The sequence below is a fragment of the Teleopsis dalmanni genome, chromosome 2 (assembly GCF_002237135.1).
Source record: "Teleopsis dalmanni isolate 2A chromosome 2, ASM223713v2, whole genome shotgun sequence".
Taxonomy (NCBI): Eukaryota; Metazoa; Arthropoda; class Insecta; order Diptera; family Diopsidae; genus Teleopsis; species Teleopsis dalmanni.
In genome coordinates, this window is record NC_051847.1 from 40,789,595 (window position 1) to 40,809,941 (window position 20,347).

General features: G+C 30.8%; 1 long non-coding RNA gene across 1 annotated transcript; it reads right to left on the bottom strand.

The window, feature by feature from the left end:
* Positions 1-234: 234 nt before the first annotated feature.
* LOC119683315 lies at positions 235-16,105 on the bottom strand. Its single transcript, XR_005252643.1, has 4 exons — positions 15,407-16,105; positions 15,228-15,329; positions 1,702-1,751; positions 235-1,645 (listed from the first exon to the last, which is right to left on the bottom strand). It is a non-coding gene; the product is annotated as an uncharacterized LOC119683315 (long non-coding RNA).
* Positions 16,106-20,347: the final 4,242 nt, after the last annotated feature.

Sequence of the window (20,347 nt, forward strand, 5' to 3'; positions counted from 1 at the left end):
TATCGGTACAGTTTTAGGAAAAGTCTTGGTACAGAAAATGCTTGGATGAATCAAGGTCTCTGCACGGGAAAGTGCTGCCAAATTATTTTGTTTAAAGGAAAATTTGATCATCGATTATGGAGATTTGATTTGCAAAGGTTTAATGGGATAGGTTGTTAAAACCATGGGTTATAAAAAGAAGTAATGTTTTTTGCTAGGCAGATTAGCATGTTCGGAAGTAATTACGTCATTATAGCGACGTGTTAATTTAATCTGTTATTGGAACCTGTTAATTGTTGTCTTAATGCGAATAAGTTATCTATCTGGTTGAAGGTTGATTACGATTGAAGCTTCAACGAAAAGGTTTAAAGCTGATGGATATGGTTTGCAGCTGTGGTGTTGATGTTTCTTGAAATGTTGCTGTTGATGTTTTAAAATGATATCAAAACGGATACTTATCGTATAATACACACTCTAGTATTGAATCGTTGGTACAATACTCAGATCTATAACCGAATTCTGAGTCTGAACATGGAAGAAAGTATGTGTTTTATTCAGCACTTGATGTTACTATGGTGCCATTCAACCATTTTAACTTCGCTTCGACTGTTGTTACGGAGTGATTGGGGACTGAGTAGTTGTAATATATTGAGTATATACAGTGATGTGTTTGTTGTTTCTTTAGCTTATGGGACGATTGCATTAATATACGAAATAGTTAAGTCTATAATTGTATCCATATTGCTGCTTAATGCTGTGATACTGCTTACATAATTGGCAGTTTACAGAAATATATTATCGGATGCACTTAAAGCGTTTAAGGAAAAAAAAGCCTCGATTTGAAGAAAAGCGATATCACACAAGTCAACAGAAGTAAGCCACTGTTTCGGATAAATTATATAACTAAACATGATATAAGGAATATAAGTGTGGCCGGATCAATATTAGATAGTGATTGAAAAACCACTAGCTAGCTGAAAAACAAAAAGAAATTCGTTGGGTATCACATGAATTCGTGCTGGACGTTGATTTCATTAGAAATCCTTCGTTGGGTGCATTCTTAATATTTAAGGAAGCACGAAACCTTGATTTGAGGTTAGGTCGACACACGATAATTGTTCATGACATACGGAATGCTTAGTAGAGGTGACTGCAGATTACTACCAAATGAACGCATGATGTCTATATGGAAGGCTTGATGGAATGCATCAGAAACTTCAGAGCAACACACGAATTTGTCCTGTACGTTGATGTAATTAGATATAGAAATTTCTCATCGGATGCACTCCAGATGTCTTAAGGAGCATGCATTTATAGATGACTAGACGGAATGAATGGGTAACATACAAATATGTCCTGGATGTTGGTTTCATTAAAATATGCAAGGCTATTTTCTAGCTACTTTCTGATGAGGTATGGATCCTGTAAGGGAAGGGTTCTCTCTGATTTACCGAATTCTGTCTCTGATTTTGAATTCTGGCTCCATTTTGTTTGTGAATGTTCCCTCTACAATAAGATCCAAAACTGGAAGAGTTTGCACTTATTATATTCAATTACCGTCATGCATTGGTTGAATTTTTGGCCCATTACTGTTTGCGGTATTCGAAGGGCTTCGTTACTCTCCAAGATGGATTGATATGTTTGTTGGTATTCATATTCAAAAATCCTACAGGAGCTTTTAGTTAAAATTTGATTAGAGGTAATTGATTATAATTTGATTACCTTAGAAAATTCATAACTTTGCTCCACTGTCACTCAACCAATTAGAGTTCCTGAAGATGAAAAATATTACTGTTGCTGTGCAGCGCTTAAAATTATCTTATAAAAAAAAACAAATAAAATTTCAAAATAAATATGTAAATAAAAAAATGAATTCTAATTAAATAGAATAGTGCTTGAATATTAAAAGGAAAAATAATAAATTTGAGTGCAGCACTGGCTCATGCGGTTATGCAGCACAAATGTCAATGAGGTTTGTGGCAAACGATTTTTCACTACCAACAACTTCACCCAGAATAAATTACGACTATTTATTGAACAAAAAAAAAAAATTGTTTTAAATATTATCTATAAAATTTTATATATTTTTTCTGGTTTTGTAGAAATTCTAATTGTTGGGCTTAACAGCCAATTGGGAGGTCAGAAGTTGAAAATTAAAAAAAAAAATAGAAAAAGTGAAAAACGTGACTTCCCAAGAGCGCAACAGTAACTAACAAGTGCTTTTAACTGTTAACGCATAATTATTAACAATTTTTTTATTAACTATTATTTTTTTTTTAATAATTTTTAAAAAAAAAATTTTTTTTTTAACATTTTATTTTTAATAATTTTTTGTTAACATTTTTCTGTTGTTCAATTTTATATTGATGAAATATGTTTATATTAAAACCTAAAATAATTTAAATTAGGCAATGTCTGTCTGTCTGTCAAGAAGGCAGCATTGCCTTAGCACCTTTGTGTGCAGCGCTTGGAGTGCTTCTTCTTGTATTTGTGCTTGTTAAGATTTTATTGCAGATAATTTAATAAGAAAAAAAAAAGCAGAACATGGCACCTGCCTGCATTTTTGAAACAAAACTCATTGTAATTTCAGAAACGTACATAAACAGAAATTATTTGTAATTTATGATTAATAATTCAAAACAACTTAAAAATGTGGCAACCATGTTTGGTTTCATACGAGTGCATATCAGCAAAGATTGTATTTGTAGTATCTTTAATTTTACTCTTTTAATTTTCGTAGTACTTGAGGCATATCTGCCATCAGAACATGTTTCAATTAAACTTTTTACTGTGCACTGCAAGCGACATGAAGGAGGGGGGAAATATTAAATATACTTACGCGTAGTTGCACGCGTCGTACGCACTCAACGCGGCACCACATATGCAAGCGTTACGGGCGACACTGGTTATACGCACCCCTGAGAATGGAGCTAAGCCACTCGTATATGTTGAAAGATGAAAACCTTTGGAATATTTATATTAATTTTATTATAAATAGTTTTAGAGAGGGAGCGAGGGGACAAATATATACGCGGTTTAAGTAAATAATGAAAACCTACTTTGATTTGTATAACTAGAATCCTTCACTTACTGACAATGCAATCCCTTAATTAAGAACAATGAATATGAATTGTGTGACACCCTCTTTAGTGACATCTCTCTGAATTACTTTATTTTATTTTGGCATATTCAGTTCACTTTTAAAAAATTTTATATATTAAAATATAACTCGAACTGACGTTTTTGAATATGAACTTTTTAGAAACCATAGCACCATTTATTCCATTGCTCTACTATTTTCTCTGAGGGATTAAAGTCCCTTCAACATTCGTAGATATTTGTTGGATTTGCAATACTACTAAATATGCATTTCAAAATAAAAAACAGGAGTAGAAGGTTCCATTTTTTTGAATTACCATGTCAGCAGTGACATTAATTAGACACTAATTAGTTCAAATGCTTTGATTAAAATATTGTCGAGAAGGATTTCCATAGAAGTTGTCAGTAACTTTCACTTAACTGAAAATTAATATTTTCCAAGTAAAATGTTAGACATTTCGTACTATACCAATGGATTTGTTTTCTAATAACGGTTAAACTAAAAAGAAAAATTGGTTTATTATAAGCACTTAATAATATACTTCTTGAAGTTACATAAAAAATAAAATCTATAGTAGACCAATAATAAAAATAGAAAAGCAGATAGAATTAAAAATAGAATTACAAAAAATAGAATTACAAAAAATAGAATTATAAAAATTAAAAATATAAAAAAAAAAATGAAAAAAAATTTGATTATTTTTTAGTTATTTGCGAAATCTGACAGACTTACTAACACCGCGTTATTAAATCTCAGAATAGTTACAAGCTCCTCGGGGAGATATGCAGATCTGAGGTCAATTATTGCTTAGTCTAATGAAATGATAAACAATAATCCGCAAAGAGGGGTTTTGTAGAAACCTCGCAGTTAATAGAGAGTAAAAGTTCTCAGGTGCACTGACTCAACTCAACTAGCCTCAACATATATATAGTTAAAAAATTATACATATTATAAAAATAGAATAGAATTGAAAACATACTATCAATGGATCTAGAAGGTGAAATTCTTGATTCAACAACAACTTTCGAAAGGTTAACACTTTAAAAGGACTAGGAATTAATTGACTGATCCACAAATTTCAAAAGGAGTATGAAGTATTCGAAACGAATACTTCAAAAACGAATGTTGACTCTAAGATTCTTCTAGTCTAATATAGAATGACTGTAGGAGTGAAGATGGCTTTTAAATTAAAAAATATAATAAATAATTTAAATAATTTTATATAAATATTTTCTACCATATAAGACATATCTTAATATAAATGATTAAAAATAATTTCGGTTAGCTTGTCTTTATGAATTCCATATCGAGATTTCATAGGCCGTTCCTTTAATGGTTTAGCTCACATAACATATATATGGCTGCCCTGAAATTTTTATGGCAATATTTTTACATTCAGATTGCATTTAGTTATTGTTTGTTATTTTCCTTTATAGGAAATGTGGTGTAGGAACCGTCTTGAGTTCTGATTGCTATCGTATTTATTTTTTAAGCATAGACTGATGTTATTTATTGTACCATATATATACAACATTAAGCTCCAGAACCGTCTTACAGTCAAATTTGAGTATATTTCTATGGAAGAGTATAAAATATAGAGTATGGAAACATTGAAAAATTATATGGTTCTGGTACAAGTATTACGCTAACTTTGAGTGACTTGAGTAGAGTGTCTGTAATGTCCAACGTTTGAAGTGTACCAGTTCAGTCGAAACAATAGTTTATTGAATAATATCAGCATTAATGAGAATATATTTATTGTTTTTTTGTATTGAATTATTATTTTAAGGATTTTCGTATAGACAGCCACTTTTATGTATTTTAGTATCTTCTAAAGTGAGGAAGGCCAAGGCTCACACTGGACTGTAGTGCCAAATATGAAGAAAAGAAGAGAAGAAGAAGTACCTCCTAAATAAGTCCATAAAATTTTAATCTATATTTTGCAGAGATATTAGTACCAATTTTTCTTCGAACAATAAATTGAAAGGATTTATTTTTATTCGTTTCTGACTTAATTTCATTGTCCTTATGCTGAGTGCCCCTACCACAGATAAGTGCAGGATAAGGATATAGACTTGAATTGAGTGTACTAACGCTGATAGAGGTTTGTTTACATAACCTCTTCGATGTGATCACATCATTTGCACAATTTTAATAATTGCATTTCATTGATTTTCCTCAATATAATTTCTTTTAATGATTCATTTTTCAATATTTTTTCTTTCAATATTCTGTTTTTCTTGCAATACGAGTACTCGAATGCCTTCTGGGTTGTTCTTGTAATTTCACTTTGAAGTGACACTTTGGCCGGCTTCGATACCAAATGCGAGTTTGTAGGAATAGAGTGTCTTGCACTCTTCGAAGGTACAATGCGACCGGGCAAGTAGGTATGCTATATGGTCTACTCGCATGGCATATTTAGCAGTACAAGTACATGAGTCCAATGCAAGAGTGGCGATATGCCATAACACTTATCTAAATTGCTCTTGTACTGTTCAAATATTTATACTTACATGGAATTACATACATGATAAATAGGTTGGGCTTTACTTTGATTTGTGTACTTTTGTTTGTTCTCCACTTGGTGAGCTGGTAAGTGTGAGCTTTGGGAAAATTTTACTATAATTCCGATCACAATAGATATGACATCTGCAGAGTCTTAACTGCACTGCACTAACGAAACATGCAAGCGGGGGAAAGCACAATAAAATATTGTATCTAAAAATGCATGTGTTTCTCTTTGTGACATTATAGAAATACAATTCACTTGAAAATTAGCAGTGTTGTTGGTCTTTGTTATGACTATTCTGTGCAATTACACTGGTAACACTTATGTTCTCCAATTGCGTATGTATCTAGCTGGATATGTACAAGTATGTCAGTGTAATATTTTATTCAATATCAAAGTATATATCCCTACAGTGTTAGAAAGTTGTTTGTATTTCTTTTTTTTTTTTTTTTTTTTGATTTGATTTGATTTGAATAAGAGAAGTGATTTAAGTAATTTTATTAGCATTTACTATAAATTATAAAAATATTTACATAAAGTCAGATAGAATATCTTATACAATTTTAAATAAAGGCAATCGCATATTCTGTGTTCTATGTTCTATTTAACTGCCATTCATTCTAATGGGTCTGTGTAATTAATAACATTTTGATAAATATGCAAAGGTGGCCGCTGGTCATAATCGCTTGGTTTTATTCTTAACAAATATTTAGTATATAATTTTTATTCTTTTTTCGAATTATTTAAGATATATTTTTGAGTTGGAAATTTTTTTGGGGTTTGTTTAGATCAAACTTGTTAGTATATCACGAAGGGCCCCTGGCATTTATAGGCTCAAAGTTTGACTGCTTGTGTTACACAAAGTGTTTGTGACTGTCTCGTGCTTTGGCTGGCAAGTGTAATTATTTTCTATGTAAATTTAAGGTTTTTTGTTAAGCCTTCGAGCCAATAAAAATTTCAAATTTACTTGAAAATCACAAACTAGTTGATGCCGTCAAATAAATTTACGATAAACTCAGCCTGACATTAACTTGGGTTTGGATGAGAAGCATTTATTGCTGCCATTGTATGGGCAAATCATTAATTTGAAAATACCTCGAAGGCAGTTTATTAATCAACTCAAATATTTAAAAAGGCTTTAAAGTCTTCGCCATAATATTTTTAAATATTCATAAAAATCATAAGTTGGTAAAATTAGTTGGTGTTGCTTTATTAATTAGTTCTTAATAATCCAATCTACAAATGTATATTTTATCAATTAAGCGAATTTGCTGTTGTAGCTGTTGTATACAACATTGTATGAATATTATTAATTAAGTGTGACTTTAAAGTATCTGCGGATTAGTGTGTTGTTTTGGATTAGTGCTGAAATTTATGGGTTTAATGTACACAAACTTTGGATATAAATAGAAGGTTAGCAGGAAGTAGGAGGAGTAGGTGGCCAATTAGTTTGTGAAATTATAAAGCAATTTTTCAAAACTTCTAATATTACATATTATTAAGATTTTATAGAAAATCTTTCTAATCGATTCTTATTCTTACTTATATCGCCTGAATAATGCAGATTTAGATAATGGGTTTAAACTACATATTTTAACCACGAATGGACTAGAATATGTGGGCACGAATGGGCTGAAAGATATAGTCTATCCATGAAATAAGTCTGGAAGATCTAGTCGAAGACTAGAAGTTGTGGTCATGAACGGACTGTTAGATGTGGATATAGATATAGATATAGATGTTGAAGGACTTGTTTGATACAGTAAGTAAGAATATTATTGTTAAATTTATCGACATAAATATATATTTCTTTATATTTCTTTATATATTTCTTTGAACCATTTAATCATAAAAAAGATTTTTCTTTTATTGTATTTATACAACTTTCAAAATATTATTCAATTCCAATATTCTTTTAATAATTTTTATAAAATTAACATTAAAATATATATTCTTACTGTACATTTTTAGTATTCACAGAGATACAAGTTGTTAAAGAAAACTATATCGAAAAAAGTACTATCAAATCTTCAATGCCTTAGGAAAAGTTTTACAAAATACATTAAGAGATATAATTATAATATAGTAATTATAAAAATAGATAGTGATTCTTAGTCCACTAAGAATTATGATAATTCAAACCTAATTTATTCGTAAAACTTTTTGATAACAGGCTATTTCAAGTGAAAGGTGCATCAAAGATCATAGGATTCTGCGTTTCTCGGAGGATGACACCCCAAGAAAATCACTTCAAGAACGAGGAGTGCAATTCGAGAAAGGTAGTTCCCAGAAGACAGTTCATGGAAAGAACTTTGAAAGAAGTCCTTTGATAAAAGTATTCGAGAAATCTAACCAGAAAGACACTTTGAGGAAGACACTTTGAGGAAGACACTTTGAGGAAGACACTTTGAGGAAGACACTTTGGGGAAGAAACTTTATAAAAGGCACTTAAAGGAGGACACTTAGGGGACACTTAAATGAGGGCACTTCAAGAATGGAACTTAGAGAATGGTACTTTAAGAAAATCACTACGAGAGAGGCACAAGGAAATCACTTTAAGGATGCCACAAGTTTAATTCCTGATACTTGCAATCTCAAAAAAATTATTAACGAATAATTAAAAACAAGAATTATTTCCAAGACTACTGATGATGGATGTTTGGCAATACTCGAAACAGTTGGTATGGTCAGACAAAAATTCAATTAATTAAATAATATAAAAATAATTTTTGCTGTTGTCGTTTATTACTATTTGAAACTTCTCTATTAAATTTTATTATATAAAATTATATGTTATACATATATTTTATTATTTAATTGTTATGAGAAAATAAAATTGTAGTGTTTTTCTCATAGTAGTTACATTGTAGTTGTTGATATCATCTATCATTATATTATACATATATGTATTTACATAATTTCTTGATATAATTTACTTATATTTATGTGAAGATATGACACCATAGTGACTTTCTGTATTCTCATATGGATGTTATATGGATGTTATGCAATCTATAATCGATTATATCGCACATTAATTATTTCTTTCTCATTTTTTGTATCGTCAAGTCTTGCGTCAATTTCCTCACAACTGCCTTAATTGCTAATTTGCCAGTAAAACTGAAAATACTTGTCGGAATGCTGATTTCTGTTTGCACAACTGAACCCAAATTGGTTGTCTTGGCGAGTAGATTGCATAGATTTCCTCTAATTAACCCATAAATTGCAAAAATGTGTTATGCGAATTATGAAATGGGAATTTTCATATTTTAATTGAACGTTTTTGTTTTTAATTGAAATAATTTTCAGTTAACATGTTTGTAATTGCACATAACTTTCACGTTTCACATTCACATTCACATACAGACTCAGACACAGCAGACTCATATTCAGATTCAGATTCAGATTCAGATTCAGAGTCAGCAGACTCAGATTCAAAGTCAGATTTAAATTCAGATTCAGATTCAAAATCAAATTTAGTTGTGGATTCATATTTCACATACTATTTGGTATAATGGCAAAATTGCAACTATTAAGCCAACCTCATCAATTTAATTAGAAAATGTTGCACATGAGAAAATTAAAACCTTATTCTATATTCATTCACCAGCAAAAATAAACACTTCCAGTTTGTTTGCACAGCATTTCAATTTAATTTCGGTTTATAAATTAAACTCAACTTACGAGTGTTAGATACTTTTCCAGTCTGGCTGTGTGCGTACTCATAAGTGTGTGGAAGATAGCATTTGCCTGCGCTACCGTAATCATGTATTTGCGTTAATTGAAACATCAAGTTGCATTAGTTGCACCTCGAGCGCGTTGTGTGTGTGCTTAGGAGCTGAGCTCTCATCTGCACTCTAATTTTTCTTGGATATGCAAATTGGTTTTTAACAGCTTTTCAGGCGTTGCCAGTTGTACCTGGCATTGCATCTTCCACACTTTGCTCAGCCCGCATGCCGCTGGCTCCGCTGGTGTATCTCCTCTGCGAAGCATTTAAATAAATTACAAAAACGTTAAGCAGCTCAAGTGTGGTAGTTGGTTGGTTACAAATCATTGACCATTTAATTAACGCGTTCATGATATAGAAAAAAATTGGTTTTGTTTGAGTTTCTAATTGGAAAAGTATGGAAAGTGGTGAGCAAGGGTATCCATGCAACTGGATATCCATATGAACTGGAGTTTGCAAGGAAATCAAGAATATTTTCATGTTTTTGTAAAATTATTTTTCCAGATACTTTAATTCAGTTGGTTTGCTTTGATTCCTGGACATTGGGAATAGGAAAGTGCAACACTGAAATTAAATTTTTATTATACTTCATCTATCCCAATGATAAATTCTATTTTTGTTTCACTTTTGTGGTGGCATGTCAAACATTTTCTGAGCCATTTGTACACATGGGTCGTCTCCTCTACGTCTGTCTATGTTTTCTTTTGGAATGTTTGTTATTTTTTCTGTTCGCTGCCCTGCATAAATGTCAACCCATAACGCAAATATTTGTTCAATATGTTTCAATTGCTTATCCAATTGCTCGAAAATATGCTGGCTATTTAAGGCAGCTACAGTGGTGGCTATATGTTTCTATTAATTTTATAATGACTCCTGTAATATAATGACCTAATCCGGTAATTACAGGTATAACTATAACATTAATAATTATAACACTAAAAGGCATTAAGCCGATTTAATGAAGAATATAATATATAGGTATTATACTGGGTTCACACGAGAGTCTTGATTTTAATTTTAAAGTTCATTTCAAATTATTTTTGATTTGGATAGCAAAATAAGTTCAAATCAAAAAGATTTGTATGGGAATTTTAGTAGCGAAAAATAGAACATCTGATAAATCTGACAATTAAATCACAATGAATATCGGTGTATCGTTGTTTTAGCTTTTTAATTTCAGACATCAGTTTAACATTTTTAACAGTTGAAATTACAATCTAAATTCTCGTATATATCCAGTTTAAGGCATGCGTTCCGAAAATAATATATATTAATATCCCAAAAAATACACCGCAACGAATCCACAGGACTCCATTGCGAATGAATATCCGTAGTTACATCAAGAAAAACATTCCTAAAAAAATTGCAATAATCATGACAGCAACTCAGAACACCAGCTGGCGATCGAGTTAAATGAAGGGAGCTTGTGGTGGCTAAATGACGATTTAAAGGATTAAACAAACAAATAAAAAATAGATAATGTCAATGGATTCGGCTTACGCTTCGAGAAGATATAACTCATTCTTGAAAATGGCGCTGGAAAGTCATCTACAGAACTCTAGCTAACGAGTAAGACCTGCAATTATATAGGAAAGAACCAAGATGAACTACTCATAACGATCACTTAGAACATTCATGGACTATGGAAATAAATGGAGAAAGTTTGTGAAGACTAATCGATTTTTATAATAAAAAAAATAAATGAAAGATAGAATTTTATTACTCTCTCAAAACACTCACAAACACTAGTCTAATAGACATTTGGTCCTGCCCCGTAGAAGGGGCTACGTTTCTCTGTCTGATTGACTTTAATTAAAATAACACTCATTCTTTATCCACTCCCACTTCTTAATAATCTCTTCCGTTCTCACACAACCTTTACCCATCCACTTCCTAATCCATGCATACGTTATGTAATTCCTTTCATTTTAACTGCTTTATAGATCCCCGGGCGATCTGAACGATTGTTTGAAAATAAGGTTAAATTAATAACAAATAGAGAGATTGACATTTAATTGGAAATATACTCCGAAATTACAGAATTGTGTAAATTGATTCTGCTACAATGGTATCCACAAAACTCTAGAAGATGAAGAAGAAGAAGAAAGATTACGATATATTGCTAATACAGTGTCACACTAATTTTCAATATGAAGTATCTTTCATCAGCTTCATCAAACATCATCTTGTGGTCTAGTTTGTTTGAAACATTAAATCACAATTGTTTTACCATAAACTAACGATGAAATCTACGATATTGTCCAGACTGAGACCTTGACTAAAACACATGACACAGAGATTGCAATATATTGCAATATATTACAAATAAGAAGGAAAGGAAAAAAAATAGCTTTAAGATGCGTTTAGGGTTCCTTAACTGTGGGTTATCAGATCTTGAATAAAACATATGACACAGAGATTGTAATAGATGCGTATAGGGTTCTTTGACTGTGGGTCGTGCTGTTGTCAACTAATCGAGGCCTAAAAAGTTTTTGGGGTGATTCAAATATATTCATAGATTCAATTGTTAGACCAAATACAACGGGGTGTGAGAATACTGTATTAAGTAATAAAAACCAGTTAATAAAAACTAATGTTTTCATAAAAAATTTTTAAGCATCCCTTATAAGTATTCTAAGGTAAATATAAGTTCAGTCGTGGTTGGTACTTTACTGCTCTTAATAACGTCTTTTTGAATGTTACGATCTATTAATCTATTTTTCTGCCTAATTATGGAAACCTGATAACACACCCTTTTGAAATTATCTTGTTTATTAATTACAAAAATAATAGATAAATTTGTAATTAGAAGTTTTGATTTGTCCTAATATTTTCTGCCTTCACTGTTTTAATGCCGAAGTGTCTGTTTCAGTCATGTTTTTGTTTACTTAGCGCTTTGAAAATAAATTCAACCAAAAGTCAAACATATCGCAACGATGATTGCAACAAACGGCAAACAAACAATAAACAATCTATCGAAAAAAATATCAACAAACAAATATGAAAAAACAATTTTACAATAAGAAAAATTAAATTAAAAAAAAAATAACACAGAAAACAGAATAATTTTGTTGATATTAAAAATGCATCCATCCACATATCAAAGCAGAATGCTATCTTAGCTGAATGCATTTTAGTGCCATTGCATTGCTTGTTTCACTTATTCTGATATTATCAGCTCCATGCAATGACACCGTTTTAGTGCTCGAATGTAGCACTCTAATTTGGGGTAATGAGTTATGTACGCCAGCCATTACACTTCGCGATCTTATCCGTTGGGTGCGATGAGCTAGCGACAAATACAGCGTGCATGGAACGTGTAAGTGCGCACATTGTCAACACATTGCAATTAATAATCAAAATCGGTAACCGATATAGAAACACAGATACATGTCCGTATTGGAGCAGATACGGATACAGATTCAGATACTTTTGCTTCATTGAGATATTGGATGTAAGTACGTGGTGTGTAGGATTTATTTCACTTTTATAAAGCAATTAATGTGTGCGTGTACCATGAATCTCAATTGGTTAAGTGTTTATTTGCTTTTTTATCGCTTCTTTGGTGAATGTATCCATCCATACCTTCGTCTATCTGTCGCGCACTCTATCTGCATGTCTGTCTGTCTGTTTGTCCGTCCGTCCAAATGTCTGTTTGCTTATAGGTTTATTTGTATTTATATTTGCCGTTTAACGGAAATGCGTTAAAACAATCTTTTTTCTTCTGTGGTTTTCGATATCTTTTTTTCTGTTTGCTGTCATAATTGACACACTTGCGAAACATCGTCAATGTTTCTTGTATCGATGCGTTGTTAAAGTAAATACGATATGGGAAATTAAATCTCTTGTTAACTCTTTTGTATGTTTCAGTGCATTTGGTAAATATTGCGAAACTTTTAAGAAAAAGAAACAAATTTTATTATTTGTAAATAATAAACAAATTGAAGTTCATAAATGAACATAAAATGAAGAAAAGTGCACTTCGTAGAATGTTAATCTTAATTACAGTTATTACTACATTGTAGTGATATTGGATATCAGGATATTAAGGTAATATAGTATTTAAAATGAACTTTTTGTATTTAACAAAAAATGGAATACTGAACTTTAGATGCAAATGAAATTAACCAATAGTTGGTACAATGTATTATAGTAATTACTTAATTAAAAGCAGGGCTAAGCATATTGGGAACCTGAGTTTCCAATGGTTTTAAGAACCATTGGGAACTTTTGGGTTTTAGAACCCCAAAAGCTTTCTATGCTCCTTATGCTCTTTAGATACCATTAGCCTTTCTGGTGCCTACTTAGCTTTTAGAGAGAATTCAAAGAAATTTAGTCCTTAATGTGCAAAATAACAATTACATTTTATTAATCCTAATTTTATGTCCAGATCTCCACTTACTCATTGAACTCAACAGATTGGAGCTCCAATACTGGAGCTCTGTCACTGACATGCACCTATAAGCTTTTCTGTGGGTACAAGTCCTGAAACTTATATTCGAAAAGCAATGTTTCCAGCAAGCTCACCGAACGCACACATCAACTTCCTAAGTATGGTAACAACTTCATTACAGGTATTCCATCCGCCCGCACTCATAGAAACACAATGGATCTGCCGCTGCTCCACGCATAGGGCCGCTGCTTCATACAATAAATCCAAACAACAATTTTCTGAATGAATCAAGTGTGTGTACCTTCTTGGGTTAGGTTAGGTTAGATTGATAAATTTGCACACCGAAGTCTACTTGAGTTTCAATAATGATCATTACTGCGACGTAGACATATATTGTGTCCCCTTTTATGAAATTACAGTATGTCTCCACGTCCAACTTCTTCTATAATATTTCTCCATAATTGCCATCTTAGTTGAACTTAAAAATATTGTACAGGAGTTTACTGATGAATAATTGAATTAGTCCTTGACTTCCTAAGTTAATTCTATAAGCCATAAGTGGATCATAATTACTTGAAAAATAGTCGTTTCAAGTTTTAATTAACAGGCTCATATGGACTTTAAAACTCAGATCGTTAACCGTTACCCAAACATATGTCCAATCCCTTCTCAGATAATGTAAGTTTCATTGTAAGCTCAATACTTTAAATGTTCTATTGAAATTTTTCATGATCGGTCAATAAGCCCCTAATTGGTGAACCGAATATTAATAATAGACGAGATTGACAAAGCAGTAAGGAAACACTTAACCGGTAATCTTGTTGAATAGATCAAAAACATTTCAAAAATCCTATAGAAATGTTTCGTGATTAGAGAAAACCAAAGTACGAGAAATTCTGAAACTAAAATGACTGAACCAGGTTGAATAAGCAATAAGAAACCACTTATCGAGACCATGTTGAATAGGCATGGAATACTAAAGCAGACAAACACCTATATTTGGTTGTCACAATAATAACAAAGATGAGAATTGACATTTTTTTAACTGGATCGTGGCAAACAGTAAGTATAAACATGGTGGGATATGGGAAGGGTGCTAGTATCAGAGAGGCCAGTACAATAAGATCTCTAGATTTGGGACACTTTCATAAACTATAATCTTCATTGGATCGGAAAAGAGCTTTGTCGGTAGTGATATGTATAAGTGTCTATAACAATATTGACGTCACATATTTGCATATATATTAGTATAAGGTGTTTTTCAAAGTAAACTGAGCTTTTTAAGAATAGATATTTATAATGACCTAATATATTGGCAAATTCATACAACGAAAGGATAAATCCTTAACTGATATTCTGTCAAAACTTGACGACACTTATGCTAATGGAACCGGCCTACAAACATATATTTTTGAAATGTTCTGTTTTCTTTGCGTTCTACCTTGTATATAATATACACTCGAATGCAAATTTGAATAGATATATTATTAACAAAATATGTATAATTCAAAAAACTTACATGATAGCCCTTCAAATGAATAACAAGTTTTATGTATTCGAGAGGATTTAAAAAGAGCCCATTTTTAAAATATGTGGAACACTCCAGAGAAACCAGTTTAGTCTATTTGTAGCGATAATATATGTTAGTTCTATCAATACTTAGAAATGTTTGACCAATATAATTAAATGCATATTTACGTCTCATCGCTGCATGTTGAATTGTATGTGTTTGTGTCTTCCTTTTTAGAGGAAAACCAGGACTATTTTTCTAGTTTTCATCTTCATCTTTGGTTTCAATTTTTACATTTGGTTTCTTAGGAGCTCTATCTTCACATATGGAACAACGTTTACGAGGTCCAGGCGTAAAAGGAGCATTCATATTGGCTGAATATTTTACGGATATACTCCTTCGTCTGGAACCTCTATACTTAGTAGTGGATTGTGGTTTAGAATAATTCGGCATTTTGTTTGAAGAGTAATTACTATCTGTTGACTCATGCTTTAAACGTTCGGCTTCGGTGTACTCTGCAACTGTTTGACCAGCTGTTTTCTTTGACACATTTATATTCTGAAAGTACACATCATCGAGACGTTGTGCTTCTGCTTGGGTGGTTTGTGCAGCCTCGTTTTTATTTCTTAAAGCATTAAGTTTCGTAATCGACATTTGAGATTTTGCTTCCTGCGATTGAGTTTCTGTTGCTTTTCCCTTATTAGCTGGTGATACTGCTTTTTTCACAAATGCTCCAATAACCGTTTTCCAGATTTTACTACTCGCCATTGTCAGTGTTAAATACTATAACTATTAAAATGGTATAATTTTTTTCAAATTTTTTAATAATTTGGCGAATCGTATCGAAAAAAAGTTCGAAAAGTTTTTAACGGAATACAATTTTGAATTTTGATTTTAGAATTTTTGATATAATGAAAAAAATTTCTTTTAATAATACTATTAGATTTCATATTAATTTAATTAAACACAATGGTAACTTTGGTTTTTTGTATTGTTTTTTGTATAACATATTAATATATTTATTTACACATAAACATATATTGTGTTATTTTAACATTAACATTTACTTCGGAATCGCTATGTTACATATTAAAATTATGGGATCATTATGAACATGCTCTTACAGTCTAATTGCATGTTCCCATTGCCCTTATTAAACAAGTTTAATTGATTTAGAATTTGATTAACTGTACAATAAGTTTTCAAATTCCCAGCTAAGGTTAAAATAAATTTAGGACATTACATCATAAATGTCCAATTCAACTTTGCAAAATATACTTCCCGAAAGGGAAATGATCGAAATTTGATATATTTGTCATATATGACATATCAAACAAAGTATAAATAAGCAAAAAATAAACAAGTCTAAGCAACCAGAGGTAATTTTAAAAATTTGTTTGTTTTTTATATATTTATGTTATGGTTAAGTCAATGCACTTGAGCACTTTTACTCTCTATTAACTGCGAAGTTTCTTCATAACCCCTCTCTACGCCATGACTGGATTATTGTTTATCACTTCATCAGACTAAGCGATAGCTGACCTCAGATCGGCATACCTTCACGAGGAACCTGTAACCAATCTGAGATTTGATAACGCTGTGTTGGTAAGTCTGTCAGTTTTCGTTTTTTATAAATAAAATATATACTTGATTTATAAAAATATATAAATAAGTTTATATATCAAATATATATTTTATATCATTATACAATATCATATATTATTTAACAATAAATATTGATTTCAATTGGATGTTAACTGAAATGTAAATAAACAAAAGCTCTTCTAAAACTTTTACAAAACTTTCTGGCACTTAGAAGCTCTTTCACATGCTTAAATCGACTTCTATCATTTCTATGGAAACGACCTAATCTTAATTTGATTAATTTAAGTTGATTTAGTTGCAGTGGGAACAAGGTATAAGCGAGTCGTGCATTTTGGACACGGGTTGCTATACTTACAAAGATAATCTAGTTGATTTAACCAGTTTCGAACTGAAGCTCAGATCAAAATATTCCTACTCGATTCATTATGTTGGAACAACCATACCACATGTTGGTTTATATATCTTCTTTACCACATGAGCTAAAATTTGTCTAACAAAATGATCAGTTTAATATAACTAGTATGTGGTTAAAATATATTTTTTTGAGTGTGTTTACTTCTAATGTCTATCTTCTATGAACGCTTATTAATAATTTATATTCAAAACAATAGACTAAGTAAATTATTATTATTATAAATTACTTTTTAATTAAAATTACTAAGCTGCTTAATACATCATTATATTTTGCGTGATGAATTTATGAATTTATATATGAATTTATAAATATATAAATATAATTATACATATATATATATATATTGCTTCTAAAATTATATTTATCAGCTACATTTAACAAATTGAATTATTTTTTTTTATATATTATCTATTTCTGTACATGCAAAGACGCCAATGTGTCTATGAGTTTCAATTATAAATCGAGGAAAATTATTTGTATTGCCACTCCATTAAAATCTAAATAAATAAATGCCGGTCTTGATACGACAAATCAACAAATATTTTGTGTTTATTTATATCCAAAGTAAAATACAGTTTGCATTAATTATAAAATAAATAAAATATTTACATTAAAATAAATTTGAATTATTTCCATGGAATATAGTGTATTGAAGTATATTTTATAATTAAGTCTTTATTATACTTCAAAACTCTGTGTGCCAGCATTTATTTTTGGGAAAATTTTAAAAGCTTCTTGACTTGATTATATTAAAATTTGTTTCGGTTCTTAAGTGGAAGAAATAAATTTGAAGAAAATTTTAAAATATTCATATATCATTTTTCATAATTATAGGAAACCAATGCACTTTTCCGAACACATAAAGTTATGTATATGCCCGCATCTACATATCATACGTATACAAAACTTGGGCTTACTGGCATTTCCTTGCCTTGTTGTGCTAATCCAATAAATCTCGAATAATTGCCTCGAACCGGAAGTTGACTGCAAACTTGCAATCCCAATTGTGGTTTTTCTTTGTATAACAAAGATTCGTAATTTAAGCGGAAGACGTAAGATATTGTGTAATAATTCCAACATACCACACAAATAAACACTCATATATATCCATAACTATTTCAAATATATTATAAATAATTTTGAATAATTTCGAAAATATTAACAAATATTTTAAATCAATATTTACCACAGAACTTCGACTGCAAGAAAGTTTGAACCGAAAAGCACGTAATTTTGTGTTTTCCGTTTAAATAACAATGACTAAAAATTCGGGAAATAAATAAACAAGTGGAGAGTAACTTACGGAAAACGTAAAAATTGTCAATTACTGGTACGCTACGATCGGTATGCGTTAGAGAGATATAGGAGGGAGAGGTTTCTCCTTTTCGACACAAAAGGAAAAACCTCTTTTTCCATTCGGGTAAAGAAAATAAAAAGGATCTATAAGTATAGAACGAATTATAATCCATTGAAATCCAAAAATCATCCGTATAGGTATGTTTAATCCAGAAACTGACTTTGGAGATTAAAGAGTTTGAAGTTGTTAGCTATAATAAATTTAAACTTAACATAAATGTATTTAAAATAAAGTATTGTCTATATATTTAAAATAATAAATAGACTAGAGAGTCTGATTGAGGAGTTTATTTGCAATAAAAACATATCTGACAAAATGAGACTGGGAGATGAACTTACTTTGAGGTACAGTGGCGTTTATTGCTCTTAAATTAAAATGAGTATGTTTATGTCTCACTCAAAAGAAACGATGTTCGAAATAATATGACATAATACAGCAATACTGTTTTCGTAACATCGACTTCGGATTATGAGTAAACCCAACTTAAAATATTTTTTGGAAGTTTACTTTGTGGGTTTCTATTAGAAGACTCAATTATGCCAACTAACAGATGTATTTAAGTTGTCTAAGCTTTCCAGAAATTAAAATTGGTACGAAAACATTAAATATTTAATATCTATAGTTTATACGATCGGAACTAGAACAGGAAGGATCGGGACTATATATTATATATAAAAACACTTTATTCGCTGATTTACCAGGTTCTGCAATTAACCACATCTACCTGCTGTTGCTAGGAATCTTATGTGTTATGCCTACAACATAATGGCATATTAAAAACGAAGACATGCATAAGGACTTGAGAATTGAGAGTACATTAAAGACAGAGTGCTGAAATTGTTTGATTCCGTCAAGAAGATATCTTGGGCTTCCAGTTATATTTCTATAATATCAATAATGGAACAATGTATTATCGAAATGAAAACAGATATTAATTAAAAGTGCTTTAGACATTAACTTATATTCCTTCAAATAAAGAAGAAGACTAATGCCGTTTTCGATTGTTAAATCTGGGGTAATGTTTTTTAATCGAGATGCATTTTTGTTATCGATTGGTATGTTTGTGGCAAAATGTGTGACACGTGAAAATAATTTAACACACTCCAGATACTTTGTCCGAATTGCAAGATTAAAAAAAAAACAGCTGTTTTCCATTATCTGACAGATAAGTGTCATGATGAAAAATAATGAAAAATATAAATATCTACTAACACTACTACTAAAATTGAAGTTAAACTACTTTGAAAATGTTCAATTGAATCCAGACTCACCAATCGAAAACGCCATTAAAAATATATCATATCCATATAATCCATTGTCAAATATATGTGTGATTATAGATGGGTTGGTTAAATAGCTTTTGGGTATGTAATGTCCTTAATTCATAGTTGTATTTAAAAGTATGGACAGCTTATAATATCAGTATGTGAGACATATTTGTAAATTGTTATATATTCAGTTTAATCGTTAATATCCCAAGCGTTTAAATGTTTTATTTAGGAATTCTAAGAAAATCTATCTAATATCTATTATTTAGATTTCCATTTATAATACAAATATTATGGAAAAGCCCCTCAGTGACGTTTTGGCGTCAATGTAGCTCATCAATAATTCTCTAACACTTCACCATTCCAAAATTGGCTATAATTTTTCATTTTCCGCTCCTTAATAGTCCATTAAATAATTTCTGTCACATTTCACACACAAGTAGACAACAACGATTTGGCTTTATTGTTTATTTCCGTTGAGGCC